Source organism: Pithys albifrons, chromosome 4, assembly GCF_047495875.1.
Source record: "Pithys albifrons albifrons isolate INPA30051 chromosome 4, PitAlb_v1, whole genome shotgun sequence".
NCBI classification, from domain to species: Eukaryota; Metazoa; Chordata; class Aves; order Passeriformes; family Thamnophilidae; genus Pithys; species Pithys albifrons.
The window spans coordinates 38251836-38268769 of record NC_092461.1 but is presented as its reverse complement, the minus strand read 5'-3'; the positions used below and the strand labels follow the sequence as shown (position 1 = coordinate 38268769).

At 46.3% G+C, this 16934-nt stretch overlaps 1 long non-coding RNA gene across 8 annotated transcripts in view; it reads left to right on the top strand.

Moving 5' to 3' along the window:
- Positions 1-14134, top strand: part of LOC139671262 (uncharacterized) — a 135500-nt gene extending 121366 nt beyond the window's left edge. For all 8 annotated transcript variants that reach the window (XR_011697699.1, XR_011697697.1, XR_011697698.1 and 5 more), the window contains 2 exons: positions 11068-11342; positions 13807-14134. This is a non-coding gene — a long non-coding RNA (uncharacterized lncRNA). The remainder of the gene's footprint in view (positions 1-11067; positions 11343-13806) is intronic.
- Positions 14135-16934: the final 2800 nt, after the last annotated feature.

The window sequence follows — 16934 nt, the reverse complement described above, 5'->3', positions numbered from 1 at the left end:
CTGCCATGTAGATAGAAAATGCCTGTAAGGCCTCCGCTATTTAGACTTTGCATCAGGTATTTACATTCCATGAACTTATGTCGGGACTAAATTTTTCTGAGTGTTGCTCTTGGAAGAAAGGGTGAGGGCTTGGCTTTTGGAGATCGCATGGCATCAGCCAATGAATGCAAGGGTCAGGCTATCAGGAATTATACCAGTGTGTTCTTCCACTTTGGGCATTTCCTCCTACAATGATATGCCTAAAAACACCCCTGAATTCTAATGAATGCTCTTAACCGTCACTCGGGGGAAATACTTTTGGGGTAGAGAAATGAGATCACCAGACCCTGCCCTGCTCACCTTGCCTCACTGGGGTCAGGATGGCAGCTCAGAGGCAGGATTTGTGCTTCCCCGTGGGTGGTCTCAACTATATATATTCAAATCGAGCACCCAGCCATGTCACCTCACTGCCACACAGGGGTGAGGGACGCACAGGGGCTTTCCAGCCCTGCAGGACATTATTAGTAAGAGGGTTCGCGCCTGGTATGTCTTTTGGTTCAAGCTGTGAACTGCCAGCAGGCTCTAAAAACTGCTGCTGAGCCCTGTTAATAGTATTGCAAAAAGTTTCCAAGAAGCATAATAACTTCCCTAAATATATATATTTTATGTCTAAAGATGCTTGGGCATGTGTTCATGCTGAAAGTTTGCTGACTCCAGTAGAGGGGATTTTAACTCTTGCCAGCACTTGGGAAGCTCAGGCAGGTAGTGAGTAAGGATAAGGAAGGAGTTGTTGGGGTTTTACTTCTCTCTGCTGGTTCGAGACAGTGGATTTTGGGGCATGTTTGTGGGTTTGGTGGGTAGGTAGAACAATTTAAAGCAACCTGAGTGGCCTGTGTGGTAACTTCAAGATTGTGCCAGTTGAGCAACTAGATCAGGGATTACAGTTCCCAGGGCCCCTGAAGTCCAAATAGGTTTTTAAATCACACAAGTCATTTTAAAAGAGATAATTAAGTTCCTGTGTTCCTCAGTAGTGCCTACAAATGTTCTTGCAAATGGCTCATGAAGCACTTGCAGTCTATAACTTCTACCAGAGGTAAATGTGCTATTAGGTGGAAATTAGCTGCCCATGTGGCATTTTCTGTCTTGGAGTCTCAGCGTATTTTACCGAGATGTGTTAATACAGCTGTGCTGAATGTACAACTCATCTGCACGCTCTGATAACCATCCTCATGTGAAATGAATCCCTGTGGAGCTCTTTGAGATGCTCTCAGTTTCCACCTGCCAAAAGCTGCTACCTTACCCACAGAGACAGGGCTATAGGATTGGCTACATGTGCAGCTGCACCTTATTCATTGCTCTGTATGAGGAAAAAAATCATGTTTTCTTACTGGGAGAGTTGGAGCACAAGGGGGGAAGCCAAAATGTGGCATATCTATTCTGCCTCCCCTTACTAGAGAGGTGGACAATTAAAGGCTGGAAATGCACTGAGGTGGGGGCAGTGACATCTCATGTGCTGAAGTTAGGCTTTGAGAGCAGTTTTGCCCTCTGGAAATCTCTGCTTCTTTACATTTGACTAGTTGGCAAGGTGGGAGTAATTGCATGGCAATCGCCCATGTAGGTCAGCAGTGCAGCTTTTGGTTTATGCTGTAGTCAGAGGAGATCTAGTCAATGTTGTCTGTAGGGTTTAAGGTGTGATGAATCTGATCAATGGGATGACTTACAACTTCATCTTCCCTCGCTGTGTGGCAGATTCTTCACCGACTGCAAAAACATCCTATGCCGACTTGTTTGGATGCAGATGCCAACACTGCAAATACCTTTTCTTGATCAGATGTGGCATGCCCCCAGCCAGCTCGCTTAGACTAGATACAAGTATTTTAGATGGCTAGAGGGTGGGTGAGGTGAATCTTATACCTGCTGTAGCAATGCTTGGTGCCCCAGGCTGTGGTGAGCTGTTTGGAAGTAGAGGGGGATGTTAAAGCAAGTTTAGTGAGACCTTCTTGCAGCAAAACTTACTTTCAATCCATTTCTGAAGAAGATGGTGTTCAGATCAAGGTCAGCTTGGAAAAGGGAAAACTTCTGTAGGACACTGGCAATTTGGCAGTGGCTGTATCACACACTACAGCTGTGATCTATCAACAGGGGAGGCAAAGGTAGGACAGGGCATGACACAAGAACCATGTGGGAGCTTTTCAGGGATGATGTTGCTTGAGGCAGTATGGGGAAGGCTGGAAGTAAATACTGTCCTATTCCCAAAGATTTAATTAGTTCTGTGGAAAAGATGCTTTGTGTTTTGGTTCAAGGATTTAATAATTTTAGCACTTGGCATTTTGATGCTGGTACCTAAGTTACACAAAAGAGATCCCCAGCTGTTTCACCCTGTCTGGGCAAATTGTGTTCGGCAAGTGTCACAAGATGCTTTGATGAAACCGTTGTTTGGATAGGCTAATAGGTGACCATACAAGTAGCAGACATCTGAAATGAATTTTAAACAGCATCACCTTTGTGTGATTGCTTTAGGGGAAAACCTTGCAACTGATGGGAAGCCAACAGAGGAATATTTGACATTTCAGTCAAATGACAGGCTCAAAGTCTGCTCTGACATCTCATCCTGACATGTCATCCTCTAGGCATTAGGCCAGCCATGAGAACACTGTTGTCACTTTTGCTGCCTCTCCTTATGGACTCTCCAGGAGGTTGCTGTGCTGCTATAAGTGAGACATAGAAATGCTTGTTACCTGCCATCTATCACCATGGAGGGGGCCTTGTGAACTTCAAAACAGTCATCACAATGACTGTGGTGTTATAAGGGAGAGGGTTATTGTGAGGTTTCATCTTGACTGATCAATTCAGTGTGTTTTCCCCAAGGGCAAGGTCACCAGCTTCTCTGCTCATGTTTCCTGTGCCCTTATGGGTTTTCCAAACATGACATCGCAGCGCCAGGCTGTGATGGAAACATCCATATGTGAATGGGATGGAAGGGTCAGTCTCTCTACTGCCTTCATCTCAGTAGAGACAGTGAACAGGGAAGAGTTTTGTTGGCTGCTGATATTGTTGGCACTGTGTCGAAGAGTGGGTTTTGGTGACTTTGTTTGCCTGGAGGTATGTGAAGGTGTCTGGATCCTTCTGGGATGTTAACCATTGAAGGCAGGCTGAGAGTTGGGATTGCTCAGCCTGGAAAAGAGAAGGCTCCAAGGAAAGCAGAGGAAAGGAAAAGGCGTCCTTATTGCAGCCTTTCAATATCTAGGAAATGGATTATAAGAGAAAGGGCGCACACTTTCTATCAGGGACTGTAGTGGCAGGATGGGGAGCAACAATTTTAAACTGAAAGAGAGCAGGTTTAGACTGGACAGGAGGAGGAAAGTTTTTTATAGTGAGTGTGGTGAGACACTGGAACAGGCTGACCAGAGAAGTTGTGGATGCTCCATCCCTGGAAGTGTTCACGGTCAGTTTGGGTGAAGCTTTGAACAACCTTATCTTGTGGAAGATGCCCCTGCCCATGATAGGTGGGTTGGACTAGGTGGTCTTTGAAGGTCAGTTGCTGCCCAAACCATTCTGTGATTCTATGATTTTAGTTTTGCTGTGGGGTGGCTTCCCTATGAAGGGAGGAGGGAGGAGAGAAGCAGCAGGACTGCTAGCTGTGGGAACCTCTTCTGTGTTACCATCCTTGTAAGCCCAGCTGCTTTGGGCTTCCCTTCCTGGGCATCATAGAATGAAAGATATTCTGAGTTTGAAGGGGCCCACAAAGATCATTAAGTCCAACTTTTAAGTGTTCAGGACTGAAGATATTTGGAATCACTTTCTCATTAACTCCTGCTGTATCTGGGCTGAGGAGCTGCAAAAGGAGGAAACAGCTAAAGTGGGGCACAAAATCCAACCTCATGTTTTTCTGTGCTGCTGCCTCTTGAGGTCCATAGGCGACGTGAGCATGGGGAGCGTGGGCTGATGGTCACTTGGTGAGTGTTCTTGTACTGGTGCACGGGGTGGTTGTGCCAGTGAGCTCTGGACATGTCTCTTTCCAGATCCCAGCACCGTCTCCCTTTTAGGTGGTTCCCGGTGCAGGTGTACAGGGGTTGACTCTGCCATCTCTGCACTGGTTATGGTGGCAGTGGATACCCCCCTGCAAGGGGAGTTCTCCCTGGCTGCTGTAGAGCCTGAGCAGTTAGCTGCTACAGTCCAGCCCTGCTATTGCAGATGTATCATGAACAAGGAGGAGGGGAAGCACCTGGAGACACGTCTGCATTGGACCATGTCACACAACTGTCCCAGGTGGGCAGCAAGCCCAGTCAGTAGGTGCGCATAGTGCCAGTATCCTGCCCCTATGGCCTTGCCAGCCTGGCTGCCTGTCCCAAGCAGTGTCAGCCTGGGCAGGAGGCTGGTGCTTGCTTGATTTGTGTCTTAAAGCCTTGATCACTGCCTGATTGTTACCCATTAGCCTCCCTCAGCTTCATGTTTCTCTTTGCATTTGGAGTTGCAACCTGAAAACACTCAAGCTAAATCCTGTGCCCCAATGGCTGCTCATCTGACAGTGGAGCCAGCTCGCAGCAGCTGCTAAAATAGCAGAACTGAAGTGGGGAATGAAAAGTGAGATGGTGATTAAGACCTGATTTCCTGTCACGGTCCTGCAGGGCTCCTGCCAGCAATGGAGACATTGGCAGGGGTGGTGTGAAACGTCCCAGCCTTTGGTCTTGGGCTGGCTGAATCACTCACAGGCTGCCCTGTGCTGGTCAGTTGTCTTAGTGCTTTGTAGATGTTGGTATGCATGCTAGGCTGGGCTCAGGCTGATGATGAGGATCCTGTTTTAGGAAGGGAGGAAGGATAGGGAGACCAGTGCAGGCTTGTCCTGGCTGAGCTGGGTTTGGAAGCAGCCATGGTGAGACCCAGACCAGCCCTGAGGCAAGCTGTTTGCTGCTTTCTGTAATCTGGAAGACCAGAGGGAGTGCACAGGATTTGGAAACACTAGGAACACTGGCTGCCTGGATTTTTTCTCCTGTCTTTGTCAATCATTTTCTTTAGATTCATCATCTAGGACTGGGAGAGGGGAAGAGACAAGAGAGAAATTGCTGCTGAAGGGATAGTGAAGCTCCCTAGCTGATGGTGTTTGTTCCAAGGACTCATGAGTTGTTCACCTGCCCTACCATTTGGCCCCATGTGAACCTTGATGTTGTAAAAGAGCCAATACATTAGAATTAATTTATCTTTTTGGCCTTCCTTACATCTGAAGTTTATTCAAGGGAAAACACTTGAGTGCAAAGGAGATGCTGAGCTCACGGCTTTTCCTCTGAGGACACTGACTTGCACTCACTGACATGCTGTATGTATGTGAGTGCCAAAGGCATCTTCTGGTTTCTTTCTCACCCTGGAAGTGCAAATCACTGCTGTCCTGTGTCCCTCCACTCGAACAGGCCCTAGGTCTGTGCTGTAAAGGTGAGAATCTGATGTGTTCCAGCAGTCCAGATCACATAATTGTAAATTGGATCCTTCCTGATGGAAGAAATGATGTGTAATGCAGAGATGGGACTTTCTTACATCACCTCATCCTTTGAAGAAAGCCAATTGCAAAACCCACTGCAAAGAGACCAAAACCTCATTGACCATAGTGTTTGCTCTATACTTAGCAGTTACTCTATTTCTTTCTGTATTTGAAAGTCAGAGCAGCTCCCATCAACCCCAGTATTAAACCCACCAGAATCTCTAACTATCCTTTGCTCTCCAAAAGACAGTTGATACTTAATTGGGCAGCTTGAGGGACCACTGCTTAAAACTCAGTGTCATGTGGCATTTGGTCTTTTTATCTTCTCTTGGGGCCACCCACATGTCTTCCAAGGCTGCCTCTTCCTCTGCATTCATGCAGCACCCAGCACCACTGGCATGGCTGGAACAGGCTTCTGTCATAGAGGGCACATAACTTCCATGCTTATATCTGATCAGTATGAAAGAAATGTATAAAAGTATAAATGTACATATGATGTATGACAGAGCAAGTCAGCACATGAGAGAGACTGACAGCTGGTGATGATGGGGAAGACATGCTGTTTCACAGCAGCCAAGGTAATTGCCTTGAACTGGTATCCTGTACTCCCATTACTTTCCTCCAACCCAGGAGTCCTTCTCTGCTGGTGTGCAGCCTTGGGCATGGCCCTCATGCAAAAGGTGAGGAAAAGAGCAGAGGGGACTGCTGATCCTGAGCATGGCAGAGCATCATGCATCATATTTCCTGTGTGAGAACGGGCAGCTTGCTTGCAGAGTAGTGATTTCCTGTGGTCATGAAGTGACTCATGTAACACTGACTGCCATGGAGGAGAGGGATATTTTGCACTCTTCTGGTGTCTTTCATCCCAGAGGAGTTCAAAGTGCTTTTTAGACTATTTTCATAGTCCTGAGAAAGCAATGAGCAATAACTTTTGCACAAAACATCCATTCCTGTCAGAGAGCAGCACCCAACTGCTGCAACTGCTGCAGCTCTGGGGGCTAGAGCTTTTCCAATGCATTGACTTCTGCTGGCCAGCAAAGCAACACTGCAGGATGGTGTCATCTTAGGAGTCTGGAGGAAGAGATACCCAGAGCTGTTTAAGTATTTTAGGAACTATTTTGAAGGAGGGTGGATTAAAGGAGAGGAAATAGTACAGTCATGGGAAGGTAAACAGCTGCATTTTGAGCAGTCAGGCCAAGTATGGCTTTGAGGAGATGGCAGGGAACAGACTGCAGGTGAATTTCTGTGCAAAAACCCACCATACAGATATAAAATACTTCTCTCTTTGCAAAGAGCTCTTTCATATCAATCTAAGGAGGAAACTGCTTGGTTGAAAGAAACAACATAGCCTTGGTCTGGTTGCACCTGGCATATTCCTAGTCCTAGTTCCCCAGGCCAGTAAGGCTACAGAAGACCTGAGAGATATGGAAAAGATAATAAACTTTCTCCAAGGGTCAGAGCTGTGTTCTTCTGACATGATCCAAGCACCTTTAGCAGTAATCGGGAGTGGCATTTTTGCTTGCACCTGTGAATCACGGCACAGAAAGGCAGCAGCCTGTGTCACCACAGCAGGCTGTGTCCTGACTTTAAGGTAGTTGTCACACGGCAGGAAGGACGTGGCAGAAGTGGAAGATCTGGTGGAAGAGGAAGGATCTACCATAATGAAGAGCCATGAGAGGTTGGACAGGGTGGTCCCAGCGTCATACTGGTCTGTACAAGAGGGCAGGTGTTGACAGCCCACCAGTGTATCCCCATGTCACCGAGGATGTCATCCAAATGGCAGCTCCTCATCCTGTGGTCTTTTTCAAGAGCTCTGTGCCCACGCACTAGCTTGTCTTGGATGGCTTCTTCAGTGTTATTCCATGTTCATGACCATGTTCATCAAGCAGTGTTGGTGTATGGTGGAAGTCAGGAGCTGCGTGAGAGAGCAGCTGGAGGAGACCTGGGTGGCATGAGCTATCTACAGTGGTCTCCCTGCTGCTTTAGCTTTGCTCAGTCTGCTGGTGGCAGGTGTGCTCCCCACCTTGCAGTGTGTTCAGCCCAGCCCAGGGACTTCAGGTTGCATTTGATGTGCCTTCCATTTGCCAGCCATGTCAGTTTGGCTTGCTTGCCAAGTCCATGTTCAGTGTGGTGGGTGTCAGCAGGAGAGTCAAAGGTCTCTGTGTTGGACCCTCTGCAAAGCCTGCAAGAAGGTGGAAGAGTTTTGTCTGGGGCGGAGGAGGAGGAAAGAGGCATAAGGATTGATGTCACGTGGGTTTGTTGTATTCCCTTAAGGAAAACAGTATCTCTGCAACAACTTGATGATCTTGGAAGTCTTTTCCAACCCTAATGATTCTATGATTCTGTGACTGGAGAGCATCAGGGAAATAAAAACTGAGATAAAGAAGAGATAAAAAACTGAGATAAGATAAAAAAGGATAAAGATAAAAAACTGAGATAAAAAAGAGGTAAAAACTGGCCCACCCCTTAGCAACACTCACTTGCATCTCTCCTCTCATGGGTCCCTCACCGCCAATAGTAGGGAATAAAAAGGGAAAGAAAAAAAAAGCCATGAGATGGGTTTTGAATGGATGCCAAGTTTGATTTAATTAGATGTATTGAATTCGTTAACTTCTGAACGGCTTGGCTGTCACGCGGCAGAAATGACGAGCTGCGAGCGACAACGGCAGCGCAGCACTGACCTGCCAAAAAGGTTCAGCAAAGCAGAAGGATTGACCTACTTCCATCGGCTCGGCAGAGAGCACAGGCGAGTGCTCTCCGCTCACTGTCGCTGTGCTCCCTGGTGGTCTGCTCATCCCTGTGCAGGGAAGAACTCACTGGGCTGGGGTGCTGCTGGGGAGCCCAGCATTGCTGGTCAGCTCCAGCACAAACTTGGGGCTGTGTAAATGTCCGTATGCCCGTGGGAGGCACTCACTTAAAGCTGGGGCGCCTTCTGTATGTTAAATGCTTACTTATGGCTGGCACTGATTTTCTGCTTCCCCTACCTATTGCACCCTTAAAAAAATACTCCAGTATTCTCTGATAATGGGTCTAAATGCTTTGCAGCTGATAAGGGTGATAAAATCACCCATGCACACTGCCATGGCAACCTACAGCAATTGTTCCTCACTCTTGATGTGTGTCTGCTCTTTGGTATGAGTGCAGATGTTTGGTTTTGTTTGAAAATTGCCTGGGAATTACCCAAATCTGGAAGATTTGTCCAATTATGAGCTCTGAAAGGATGTGGAGCCACTGAGCAGCTTCTTGTCTTGCCGGCCACCCACAGGGTGGAGCAGGTGGAGCAGGGCATGCTTCCCCTGTGCACCTTGCTTTTGAGCCCTGGCAGTGCAAATTGCATCTGGAAAGAATTGTCAGTGCCAGGGAGGAGGCTTCTGAAAAAGAAATTTGTTTCCAAATGAATTCCATAGTGGTTATCAAGAGGAACCGCTGGGTGTCTGATCCCAGCTCTGCCAACATGCATGCATGCATAGATCCAGGGTCCTCCCTGCAGTGAGCACAGGATCCCTTTGAGATCAGTGTGGTGCCCCCTGGCCAGGTAACATCCAAGCTAGTCCAGCAACTGAGTGGCATTCTGATGTTCTGCCCCTGGGACCAGCCATAAGCTGGACTCCACTCATTCACTTGACAGTCTTCTCCATCAGTCATTAGTGTCAATGCAAAATGTCTTGTGAAAATGTGTCTGTCAGGTGCTAAAGAGAGAAAGTGGATTTCCCAAGCTGCCAGCCTGGCAGTTGTGCTCTTGTGATAAGGAATGTTTGCCAAGACCTTTGGAGCTAGAAGACTCCATCAGAGATGTTTGTGAAGTGCACGGGTGGACATGCTACATGAAATCATGGTCTGAGCTGTGCTGTGACTGAACAAAATGCTGACATGGAAGGGAAGCTTGGACACAGGATCATTCTCTGATTATTGTCAGTGGTAACCCCAGGCTGGTAACCCCAGGCCTACAACATAGATCCTCATGGTAGTCAGCCAGTGTGGTGGGAAACTTGCAACTTCAGTGGGGAAATGAGGCAAAGCAGCATTGGGGAACTTGTCCGAGGTCATGTGGAGAAGACAACTGGGATGTTGTTTCCCACCACTCAAGCTCTGGCCTTTTCCTCTTCCTGCCTCAAGCGTGGTTTCTTCTTCTGACCCTACAGCAGCCCTCAGCCAGAGCAGAGGAGTATTGTGTGAGTGGGATGAAAGAAAAAATGTTATTTCACTGAGCAGTATCAAGAAATTATATGGGAAGAAGAAACACAGGACAGATAGAAGGAATCCAGATGTTTTCTTCTGCAGAGAAGACACCTCTGTAGCATGGAGACTGCTTTCAGAATTCATGATTCAGCTTTCAGGTTGCTTGTTGATAGTTAGAATGTTTTCATTTTGACTTCATCTGTTGACAAGGCGGTAAGAGCCCTGTGAGGATGCGTATCTTTCCATCAGGTATGACTAATTGTACTGGGACAGCCATGAGCACGGTAACACTTGTGTTTTCCCCCAGAATAGCTCCATTACAGACTGCCTGGTAGCTGAACCTCGTGGGAGTTTTGCTGATTGTGCAGCCCAGATAACCTGTGAGAGCAAACATGGAAAGTGTTGAATTCAGCTCAAAAACCAGAAAGCAGACTTGTTTCACTGCTTGTCTGGACTAAGCTTTTAACCACATGTTGTCAGTGCTTTTCAGGAAACTCATCTGATCTGGGACACGTCATCTGGCAATGAAGTGCTCCCATTTAGGGACAGCCACCAGGAGTTCTGCAAAGGCCAGGGTTCATGGCTAGACACCGGTGTTTTTGCAGCTCAGTATTGTACTTTGCTTTCCCCATCTCCTTGGAGAACAAAATTGGTCTATTCAAAACAGATGCATTTCTAAACAAGATTTCTCTTAATCTTACAATCAAAAGCAGTCTCCAAAAAAGCCAGTGCATAGGGTAAGCATTTTCCCTAGATGTTCACTACTGTTGATCCTTCTTTCTGCAAGAACCCAGGTGCATAGTTTGGGCCATAGTTTCTAGTTGGGTGTTAGAGGAATTAGTCAGTAGCAGATGGATTATGCATCACGAGGTAGTCAGTCAGTGTGGACCTTCTGAGAGCATTGGCTTCTCACAGCAAATTCACCTAAGGACTATTTCAGTCTCCATCTCCTCTCCTCACTATGTTGGCTTTCTTGTTTGTTCCTGGAGGATGGGAGTTACCTAAGGAGCTCTGGGTAACTGAATAGAGGGGTTGAGCTTGGGATGTGAACTTGGCAGCTGAGGACACCAGGGAAGGAGAATGTTCTCCCAAAAGTGTGAGAAAGCTCTGGATACTGACAGAGGGTGCATGGCATCATGGCCTTGTGACTGTGATCTGCCCAGGGTGAATGTGCTACAGATAAGGCATCCCTTGCAGGGGCTAATCCATGTGTCTGCAGCTCTTTAAAATAAGGATGTTGTCCCTTGTCAGCATTGAGTGTGGTTCCCCCCAGATCTGTTGGATGCCTGATGGTGGGAAGAGGATGCATGCTGACTGCCAGTTCAGGTCTAAAAATGATGTCTGTGCAAAGTCTGTCCTTGTCTGGACTCCAAGGGGATGCTGTGCACAAGGTCTTCAAACAGTTTCCTTAACAGGCTTCTTTTCACTTTTTCCAGGGACCTGCACTGTGCTTCATTTCAGAGTGATCCAGTGAATTAACATATTGTTGCTACTGCCTGGGTAATTGCATGCCCGGGGTCTGCTCTGCTCCAACAGAGTCTTCCCAGCTTCCCAGACAGAAAGCATCCTTCTCCTCTGACAAACAAGGCTGCCAAGTATTGCCCTGAAATTGCTCAAAAGAATGGAGGAATGGGAGAGTGGTAAGAGAAGAGAGAGGTTGTTTGAAGGCATATCTGCCTTCAGGAGTTCACCTATCAACAAGTAGGAGGAGGTGGGTTTTTTAATCTTTATTTCTGTACTAAGGTACTAATTTTATCTGAAGCTGTGGTTTCTCTTGCTGATATATGCAGACATTGGTATGGGTGCAGTTATAGAAATTTAGTTTAGCACAAGTCACTACGGGGAATCAGAACTGCTTGAAATTAGCTGTCCTGGGTCACACAGGAATTTCAGCAGAAGTTGAAACTGAGCGACCCAATACCCTCTTCTGTACTGAAAATAAAACCCTGTGAATAGGTAGGTGTAAAAATGCTTTCTGGTCTCACTTCCAAGTGGAAAAAGCCGCACATGTGTTTAAACCCTTAGAGCCCTCAGAGGCCCTGTAAGACTAGAGCACATCTAAAAACACATGGGTGAGCATATTGTCAAAGCTGGACAGGTTTCTTAATGTGTATACAAGTTTGCATTTTGGAAAGATAATATTTGGTCAGCACCGACTTCTGTGGGGAGCTGGCATCCCTTAAGCAATGGTCTTCAAAAAGAAATATGGTTATGTACACCATGAGGAGAGCAACTTTACTTCCTAGTACAGCTTGGCTATCAGACAGAGGCATGAAGAGGGCATGGAGCATCAAGACTCTCAGACAGAGAGGAGGAGGTTGGTTTATGGCTCTGCCACTGACCTCTTGGGTGACCTGGGGCAAGGAGATGAACCTCTTCTTTTCCACCGCCTCCTCTCCTGCACATCAAGTGCATGTGACAGTTGTCTTGTGGTTTGTATGGATCTGTCTGAGAAGATGGAGCTCAGTATTGCTGTCTGTAAGATCTCTTTTCATCTCAGTTGTGACATTTCATGTCTTTTAGCCACATAAGTTATTTTGACTGGAAGCAAGACATTGCTCCAACACCCTTTATGGACGTGAGTGGACAGCTGTGTTGGTAGTGTAGTTTGCTCATCCTATACTGGAACATTGCAGTTTGTGGGACAGAGAAGGTTCCTTGAGGTGTCTCCATTCTGTGAAATAGTAGTAGCAGCCTTGTGCAGTATGGAGAGCTGTTTTGTGGTTGGTGCTATACATGGGGCTTAGGGAATCCTGTTTGTTGTTAAATCTGTGTGTATAGGGGAGGGAGGTGGTCTGGTGTGTGCTGCACATGGGTCACAGACAAAGGTTCCTTGGCCAAACTGAAATGAACATTTTCATGTGGGTCATTGTGGGACTGCATTCAAGAGTGGAATTAGTGATGTCCTGAAGGGAACATAGGTATGGTGGCAGCAGTACATTCTGGGCCTTCATGCTCTTGGGTTGTGGTTGTTTCTACAGGTGTTTCACTTAGGGAATATCGCGCTCCCCAAGCACTGAGTGATTCCACCCTTTGTCCAAAGCCTTTGCTTCTGCACCCGAGCATGCTGTTGGTCTTTGCTGCAGTTTCTTTCCTAAGATCCCAGTTGCCCTGTGGTCCCAACAACTGCCTGCCAACCCTACTCCTGAGTGACGGCTGCTTGCCTGGGACATTGGGGTGTGCCTAGATGCTGGCTTAAATAGAATCTGTAACTGCTTGGAAAGCCTGAGTGTTTCTCAGCAGCCAGGAGGGAAAAGGAGTATGGAGGATCCCTGGAGTGGAAAAAACCTATAGTCTCTGCTAAGGATATGGGGTCCCACAGGGAGAGGGACAGGGCCCAGACAGATGAGGTGATGACCTGAGTTCTGCAGAAAAAAGCAAAGAGCTGTATTGTTATAACTACTCCATCTCATTTACTCATCTGTAAAGCAAGATTTTACTTGCCATTGTGCTTCCTGTGGGGCTTTGACTGTTGATGGTCACGGATAGCTGAGGTCCTGCAATACCATTGCAAAGGGTTGTGGAACAGATCTTGCTTTCTGGTCTCCCTGCTGAGGCTGAAGCAGGACTCCTGGTAGCCATATGCAGGGGAATAGTATGTATCTATCTATCTATGTATGTATACTATACGAAAACAAAATGCTGCAATTTCATGGTGTGCTGCCAGGTTAGTGTGTGAGTTTCAAAACAGCAACCTATATTCTTTAAGATCCAAGAGCCTTGGGAAAAGATCCATTTTTTATGCTGTACAAATTTTAAAAAATGCTAGTTTTTTTAGTGCATCAGGGTAGTAATAAAAGACAAAAAGGAGAAAGAAAGGACAGAAAGACCTGTACAATAATTTTAAAGGTTTTCTGCTTTTCTGTTCATGTTCTTTTCAGGAAATGAAACTGACTATATATGGTATAAAAATGAAACCACATATCACAAGCCACTGTGGAGTTCATGAAGTGACCACACTGAAAAAGTAGTGAAAAATATGTTCTTGCTAGCACCTTCCCAGCCTGTAGGAATCCTAGCTGTGGCTTGTGATTGTAGTGGGGTGAAGATTTGCATTTTCAAGTTGGTGGTTTTCCTTTTTACTCCTCCACTTCCTACGAGCTAATTTGGTGCTGTGTTAATTGTGAATCTGGAATGCAAATCAACTCACCTGCTTGTTTTTCTTTTATTTTCAGATTTTCTAACTATGGAAGCTCTCCTGAGGAGCTGCATCATGCACTGCTGTCCCTGAGATGGGATACAGGGCAGGGAGCAAAGAGGAGATGCAACGTGCCACTGCAAGTTGCTCTCACAAAGAGAGAGGCTTTCTGGCACATCATATGGTGCTGAAAGCCATTTTACTCTTGACAGTAACAATCCTTATCCTTCTTGGGGTTTTTTTTCCAGAACAGATGATATTTCCTGTTGAGATGCTTTGTATGCAAATCAATGTGGTACAACAAGAAAAAAAAAGTCCTGAAAGCAATCACACCAATAAACTCAGCCCACTGGGGAATTTCTGCTTATCATTTATCATTTCTTTTTTCAGTTTTGTACAAAATACTTCTTTGCCTGTGCTTTCTTACAGTCTTTAACGTTTGTCCTGCCAGACCTCTTGCTTATGAACTACAGTGCTTCTTGCATTTTTCAGTTCTCCATCAAAAATGGAACAAACAAAAGGCAGTAAGTGCTGAAAACTGGTGTTATAAAGGCCTATGTTTCAGCTTTGCCCTGAATTCCTCTGGTACTTTCTGAAATTCAATCTAGAAATGAACCTCACACTACAGATTGCCATGTGCCTGCAATGCTGGCCTACCTGGGAAGCCTAGAAACCTTCAGAAAGCTCAGGAAAGGAAAGAGGAGAGGTAAGAATCAAAAAGAAGATAGCAAAAGTTTACCTAGTAACTTACCCAGAAGTAGGATTTGACCCTCCTGAGGTACCTCAAGAGATGTGCGCAGCACTGCACTAATGCAGTGACGTGAGTTGGTCACCTCCTCACTCCAGCAAAGCAAACTCACATAGAATCACAGACTGTTTTGGGTTGGAAGGTACCTTACAGATCATTTAGTTCAACCCCTCCGCCATGGGCAGGGACACCTTTGACTGGATTGAGTTGCTCAGGAACCCTTCCACCTTGGCCTTGAATCCAGGGATGGGGCATCCACAACTCTCTGGGCATCTGCTTAGCTTGTGCCCAGTAGGTATCCCTCTAAGTGCAAGGGGCTGATCAAAGCCTTGCTAGCACCAGGCTTCCACTCTGCTCTGCCGATTGCAGCATTGCACTGTTGCTACAAGTTGTGAGGGTGAAAAAAAGACTTGTAGAAACAGCACGAAAAGGACATGTCAGAGAGCTGCAGAACTGCATTGCTAGTGTGTGCATTGTCTTGAGTGTGTCCAGAGACACCCACTGCAGCTCTGGTCTCGTTGAATCACATTGTGGTTGCTCTGGCCTTTCTGTGGGTAACAGTGATAATCATTGTGTGTGGTATGGGTTTTATTATTTGGTTTTTCTTAAAAGTAAAATTAACAGTCAAATTGGCACTGGTAAGGCAGCAAGCCTGGTGCAGCTTTTATCTACCCTGAACCTGGGGACAAAGGAGGGAAGCAAAATGGCTTGAGCACTTTGGCAGCTGTGTGCACATAACAGTCCCGGAGTTTGAAGCAAAGGGCACAACAGTCAGATACCCAAACTTGCCTGGGCCCCGGCTGATAAGTCACATTTCAAAGCAAAAGACAATCCGTAAGGGGCTCTGCTGCGTGGCTGAAGCCTCCAGTGCTGAGTCTTCTGTAAAAGGGGATTTCATAAGGAGTAATATGAACAGAAATGGCTCTTTTGTGGTTTTACACATTCCAGGCATGCCAGGACTGTTCCTGTCAAGGATAGGCAGTATCTGAGGTTTTGGGTTCTTCCCCCCCTCCCCCCAAATATTTGCCACAAACTAACAGCTGAAATGGTGAAAAATAAATGGGAGTTGCAAAATCATTACAGTAGCAGTAATGGAAACTGTGAGGCTTATACTTAAACTGGATGTGGGGTTTCACTCTTCTGCTGCTGCACTATGAGAATCACTACTTTTGCTGTCTATGAGCACTTTCAGAGTGGATGATTTGAAAACAGAGCTTTAACTGTTGGTTACCCAGAACCTCAAGAAGCAGGCTTTAAAGGCTTTTTTCAAAAGCAATACATTTCAGTGGAACCACTGTTAAATATGAGTTCCTTCAGTGTCAATGCAGTTGCATGGCCATACAGCATCTTTACATTATGACAGCAGCATTGATTTCTGCAAATCTGTGGGTACAGAAATGGGTTAGAGCTTCAGGTGGGCTTTTGTTTTATGCAGGTTGTACTACTTTGGATTGCACCTGCACACTTCAGTACAGGAATTTAATTGATGTAAGAGCTTCCATGCACAAGAGGCTGTTGCCTTAAACATTAAAGAAGGGCACCTTAATCTGCCTTAGAACAGTCTGAAGATTCTCATGCAATAAAGCACCAGATGGCTTGTGTAGACCTAGCCTGTTAGTAGCAACAGTTGCTGCTCCTGTTGCTGTGGTCCTGAGTAGGTAACAGAAGCTCATGGATGGTCGGGAAAGCCATGGCCAGAGAAGGTGTTACTGCTATCACCTCACTAGCTGGAGTGCCACAAAGGGCATGGCTGTAACAATGTATAATTGTGTGAACCTCAGGCCCCCCAGTCACCCTACTCGAACATGCAGTGCCTTTACCAGCAGCACATGCTGACCACAGCCAGCTCAACACCTCCATGAGCTGGAGCTGCAGCTTTACCTGCTCTGTGGGTGAGGCTAATCCCTCCATGGGGAGAGCAGAAAATGGAGCCAGGCTCATCCCAGCAGAGTCTGAACTATGGGACATAGATACCCATCCTGAGAGTTTGCTTTTCAGCCTGAGTGTGGCCATAGCACAAATGCAGGCAAAAAGTGTGAGAGCATCTCTTTTAAAGTGACAGTAAAAGAGACACTGTTGAAATGAACTTTCTGATCTGGTTTTATTAAATGTGAATATGGTTACTTAGCGGTGAACAGGAATGGGAGTGGATTTAGGACATGGTGCCTGAAGCCCCCTCCCATCTTCCAACACAGGCTGTTACAGAGAGGTGTCAAGGTTGTCACTTGAGCTGGTGTGGGTCTGTGGGCAGAGGAACTTTAATCACCAGGGTTGTCATCAAGTACCGCACTTAAAAGATACAAAGAAGAAGAGGAAAATAAAACAGAAAAAACAAAAACTCGGAAAAGTTTTCTTTACCCCATCACTGCTACCAACCCCAGAAATTTGGAAAGAAAAAGTCAGAAGGGGTGTTCAGC